Raw genomic sequence first — 5,670 nt, 5'->3', positions numbered from 1 at the left:
TTGAAATCAGTTGAACACAGCTGAAGATTTTAAGTGCCAAAAAACGTACTGACGAACTAAGAATAAGGAATAATAAAGAAAAGTTGTTTTTAGTCTAAATATTTAAGTCATCTCAAAATCTGGTCTAAGAGTACTCCTGTCTCACCTCCTTTCTCCTCCTGTCTCACCTCCTTTCTCCTCCTGTCTCACCTCCTTTCTCCTCCTGTCTCACCTCCTTTCTCCTCCTGTCTCACCTCCGTTCTCCTCCTGTCCCACCTCCTTTCTCCACCTGTCTCACCTCCTTTCTCCTCCTGTCCCACCTCCTTTCTCCTCCTGTCTCACCTCCTTTCTCCTCCTGTCCCACCTCCTTTCTCCTCCGGTCTCACCTCCTTTCTCCTCCTGTCTCACCTCCTTTCTCCTCCTGTCTCACCTCTTTTCTCCTCCTGTCTCACCTCCTTTCTCCTCCTGTCTCACCTCCTTTCTCCTCCTGTCTCACCTCCTTTCTCCTCCTGTCTCACCTCCGTTCTCCTCCTGTCCCACCTCCTTTCTCCACCTGTCTCACCTCCTTTCTCCTCCTGTCCCACCTCCTTTCTCCTCCTGTCTCACCTCCTTTCTCCTCCTGTCCCACCTCCTTTCTCCTCCGGTCTCACCTCCTTTCTCCTCCTGTCTCACCTCCTGTCTCCTCCTGTCTCACCTCCTTACTCCTCCTGTCTCACCTCCTTTCTCCTCCTGTCTCACCTCCTTTCTCCTCCTTTCTCACCTCTTTTCTCCTCCTGTCTCTCCTCCTTTCTCCTCCTGTCTCACCTCCTTACTCCTCCTGTCTCACCTCCTTTCTCCTCCTGTCTCACCTCCTTTCTCCTCCTGTCTCACCTCCTTTCTCCTCCTGTCTCACCTCCTTACTCCTCCTGTCTCACCTCCTTACTCCTCCTGTCTCACCTCCTTTCTCCTCCTGTCTCACCTCCTTTCTCCTCCTGTCTCACCTCCTTACTCCTCCTGTCTCACCTCCTTACTCCTCCTGTCTCACCTCCTTTCTCCTCCTGTTTCTCCTCCCTTCACCTCCTGTCTCTCAGTGCTTGTGTCTCTCCTCCTTTCTCCTCCTGTCTCTCCTCCTTTCTCCTCCTGTGTCTCAGTCCTTGTGTCTCTCCTCCTGTCTCACCTCCTTTCTCCTCCTGTCTCACCTCCTTTCTCCTCCTTTCTCCTCCTGTCTCACCTCCTTACTCCTCCTGTCTCACCTCCTTACTCCTCCTGTCTCACCTCCTTTCTCCTCCTGTTTCTCCTCCCTTCACCTCCTGTCTCTCAGTGCTTGTGTCTCTCCTCCTTTCTCCTCCTGTCTCTCCTCCTTTCTCCTCCTGTCTCAGTCCTTGTGTCTCTCCTCCTGTCTCACCTCCTTTCTCCTCCTGTCTCACCTCCTTTCTCCTCCTGTCTCTCCTCCTTTCTCCTCCTGTCTCACCTCCTTTCTCCTCCTGTCTCTCCTCCTTTCTCCTCCTGTCTCTCCTCCTTTCTCCTCCTGTGTCTCAGTCCTTGTGTCTCTCCTCCTGTCTCACCTCCTTTCTCCTCCTGTCTCACCTCCTTTCTCCTCCTGTCTCTCCTCCTTTCTCCTCCGGTCTCACCTCCTTTCTCCTCCTGTCTCACCTCCTTTCTTCTCCTGTCTCTCCTCCTTTCTCCTCCTGTCTCTCCTCCTTTCTCCTCCTGTCTCTCCTCCTTTCTCCTCCTGTGTCTCTCCTCCTGTCTCTCCTCCTTTCTCCTCCTGTGTCTCAGTCCTTGTGTCTCTCCTCCTGTCTCTCCTCCTTTCTCCTCCTGTGTCTCTCCTCCTGTCTCTCCTCCTTTCTCCTCCTGTGTCTCCTCCTTTCTCCTCCTGTGTCTCTCCTCCTGTCTCTCCTCCTTTCTCCTCCTGTGTCTCCTCCTTTCTCCTCCTGTGTCTCTCCTCCTGTCTCTCCTCCTTTCTCCTCCTGCCTCTCCTCCTTTCTCCTCCTGTGTCTCTCCTCCTGTCTCTCCTCCTTTCTCCTCCTGTCTCTCCTCCTTTCTCCTCCTGTGTCTCTCCTCCTGTCTCTCCTCCTTTCTCCTCCTGTGTCTCTCCTCCTGTCTCTCCTCCTTTCTCCTCCTGTGTCTCAGTCCTTGTGTCTCTCCTCCTGTCTCTCCTCCTTTCTCCTCCTGTGTCTCAGTCCTTGTGTCTCTCCTCCTGTCTCTCCTCCTTTCTCCTCCTGTCTCTCCTCCTTTCTCCTCCTGTGTCTCTCCTCCTGTCTTTCCTCCTTTCTCCTCCTGTGTCTCTCCTCCTGTCTCTCCTCCTTTCTCCTCCTGTGTCTCAGTCCTTGTGTCTCTCCTCCTGTCTCTCCTCCTTTCTCCTCCTCACCAGGTTTGCTTTTGTAATCCTTTTTTCTGTTCTGGTTCATCCAGACTTTGCGTTTCCCCGTTCGAGGCTGATGTTGTGGCAGCAGCAGAATTTTTTCTCATTCTGTTTCCATCACTTCTATGTCTGTAGTATCTTTCTGTCTTGAGTTTTTTTTATTATTTGTGACCCTCATTTCCTTCCATCATATTTAAAAATGCTTTTCCAGGCGCCAGAGTTGCTGGTTTGCAGAGTGGAGTTGGTGGGTTAGGGAAAATCCTGGCTGGTCCGGTATTGTGCAGTACATTTCAGCCTTTAAGTGTAAATTTAGTGTTTGACCGATATTCCCACAGGAAATCTAATTTTATGGGGGTGGGGCGTAGTTTAGTTTGTGTTTTTGGTTCACATACCTGTCTTCTTTTTGTTTCAGTGACATTTTGTCTATCCATAGATCTGCCGTTCTATTAGATTTTGAGAAACACCTTGGGGAGTGGTTCAATGCCCATGTGCTGTAAAACGTACATTCTGAAACTGCGGGTCAGCCTGGCCAGGTAGACCGGATGTGAAAGTATGTAAGGATACGTATCGCATATTGTAACGTTGTATATTTTACAATAGAGCATCGCAGACTGATAGATGAGCATTTTGGTCCTTTCTCTGGGGAAATTGATGTTGTACATCTCCATTTCAAACCACATGCACCAATACAGGTTCCGTAGCTCGTTTTTTATATCATCAATAGTGTTGAAATGATTGACCCGTTTTAACAACTTGTCGAACAAGAAAAGAAGCATTTCACCCAAAATTTGACTGTTTTGTTTTTCGTCTACTGGAGTCGAATCGATTTCTTTTGAAAAAGTGCTGCAATCCGTGTCACCTTCCCCAAAATCTGGGACCCTTTCCTTGCTTGAAATGAATACCCGGCAGAATTTGGCTAAATCACGCAGCCTCTTCTCCTCTGTCTCGCGACTTTGTTTAGGTCGAGCCCAACGGGGGAGGCTTAAAAAAGGTTTCTTGGGCTTTTCTAACAGGGCATTTTTGAAAACACAGACAAGATCTTCATCAACGCCTGGTAATCTAGAGTGGATTAAAATCCGTACATCACCAGCTTCAGCGTCATAATTACTGTAAAATTTCTTAAAAATGGTCTTGTGAAGGTCTGCCAGACGAAACGGATGAACATCAAAGTCGTGACCCTTAACTTCAGCCCAGATTTTCTCGAAAAGTCGTTTGTATGTGAGTTGAAGCTGTTTTAGTGATGATCCTGCGTCTGCTTGTGCAACAGCTTCATTTAGAAATCTTATAAGAACTAACGCAATACCTTTTTTGTAAATCGCATCAAATTCTCCTTCATACACCTGCTGTTCTTTCTTGCGTGGTGTTGGCTTGGTGTCTTTGTTGAATTTCAGCAGCGATGAAAAGCTAAATTTAGGTTTCAACAGGACTTCTATAAACGTGGAAACAATTGATTGGTCGGTTTCCTCACATTTGTCGCACATTAGTTGCAGCAGATCTTTGCCATCTGTTTTGGCAGAAAGTTTCTGAAAGATTTTCTCAGGAAGCTTCTTCAGTCTTTCTGGAGAGATATCAAAATCCAAGTCCTCGACTTCTGCCCAGATTTTCTGGAAAAGGTTTGTGAATATTTCTTCACGTTTGTCTGGGGGGTTAAGAGCCTCTGATTTACAAAAAGCAAGGCTAACCAGTCTTTTAAAAACTAAATCAACAGCCGTTTTATAAACGTCTTCCTCTTCTCCTTGATCCTCTGGTGTTTTCTTTCTTCGGGCTGGTCCGGTGTCCACCTTGCCCTCTCTATAATAGTCTATCATGGCTTTCAGCAGCAAGGGAAAGCTAAAATCACGTTCCAACAGGATTTCTTTAAATGTGGAAACAATGACCTGGTCGGTTTCCTCAAACCTGAGATACATGAGCTGCAGCAGATCTTTGCCATTTGTTTTGGCAGAAAGTTCCTGAAAGATTTTCTTAGGAAGCTTCTTCAGTCTTTCTGGAGAGATATCAAAATCCATGTCCTCGACTTCTGCCCAGATTTTCTGGAAAAGATTTGTGAGTATTTCTTCACGTCTGTCTGGGGGGTTAAATACCTCTGATTTACAAAAAGCAAGACCAACCAGCCTTTTAAAAACTGAATCAACAGCCGTTTTATAAACGTCTTCCTCTTCTCCTTGATCCTCTGGTGTGTTCCCGTATGCAGTGTCCATGCTCTCTGCTAAACTGTTCCTGGTGGTTTCCCACAGCGAAGAAAAGCTAAAACTGGGTTTCAACAGGATGTCAGTAAACATTGAAACAATCAGCTGATCGGTTTCCTCGAATCTGTAAAGCATTACTGGCAGCAGATCTTTGCAACCTGTTTCAGCAGAAAGTGCCTTCAGGATCTTCTCGTGAAGACTGTGTATTCTTTTTATAGACCAATTAAACTCCTTACCCATGACTTCCGCCCAGATTTTCGGCAAAAAATTGTTGTACATTTCGTCCATCATGCCTTCGTCCTTCTCTCCTCGCGAGTCCAAATAAATGCGCACAATTAGTTTCACAAGAACTGCTTTCACTGCGCTTGTGTATTTATTCTTCTCTATTAGTGCATCCTTTTTTGAGGTTGGCGTTGTGGCAGCAGCAGAAATTTCTACTTCTGTTTCCTTCTCTTTTTCAAAGTCAGACACATCAGAGACCATCTTTTGGGAGGAGAAGGGTTCCTGTTCAGAGTCCTGGGCTGGTTCATCTTCCAGATCATGTGAAATAATCTCAGCTTGTTCTGAAACGGCATTCGGCTCATTTTTGTCAGCAAACTGATCCATGTCTGTCTTTTGACCTTTATGAAACATGGATGAAAAAAATGCTTTGACGCGGCTTCCTTTTGCAGGTTTCAGAAGGAATTCTTTGAAAGTCATGACAATTGATTCATTATAAATGTCAAATCCAATGCAAAACAGCAACAGCAAATCGCTACAATATGGTTTGCTTAAAAATTCCTTGACGATTTTGTTGGGAAGCCGTTTCAGTCTGTGTTGCGACACATCAAAATCGCATCCTTGAACTGCGGCCCAAACTGCTATAAAAATTTTTGTGTGCAGGTTTTCCAGTTGTTCCTGAGTTAGTTGGAGGTAAGACTTGGAAACTGCCTTTGAAATCACTTCATCCAGAATATTTTGTACCACTGATTGGTAAAAACATGATTTATCCATTTGGCTTTGTCCTAGGGCCTTGCTGGATGTAGACTCCAGCGGGGCGACCTTATTGGAGTTTCGTCTGAAGCAAGATTTAAACATTTTAACAGATTTTTCCAACAGATCTATCAAAGTACAGTTTCTGAATGTGAACGAGATAGAAATCCAGTATCAACGCAGCGCTCA

This window comes from Telmatherina bonti, assembly GCF_933228915.1.
Source record: "Telmatherina bonti genome assembly, chromosome: 3".
Lineage (NCBI taxonomy): Eukaryota > Metazoa > Chordata > Actinopteri > Atheriniformes > Telmatherinidae > Telmatherina > Telmatherina bonti.
The sequence above is the reverse complement of the archived record's forward strand: the minus strand, read 5'-3'. Positions refer to the sequence as shown.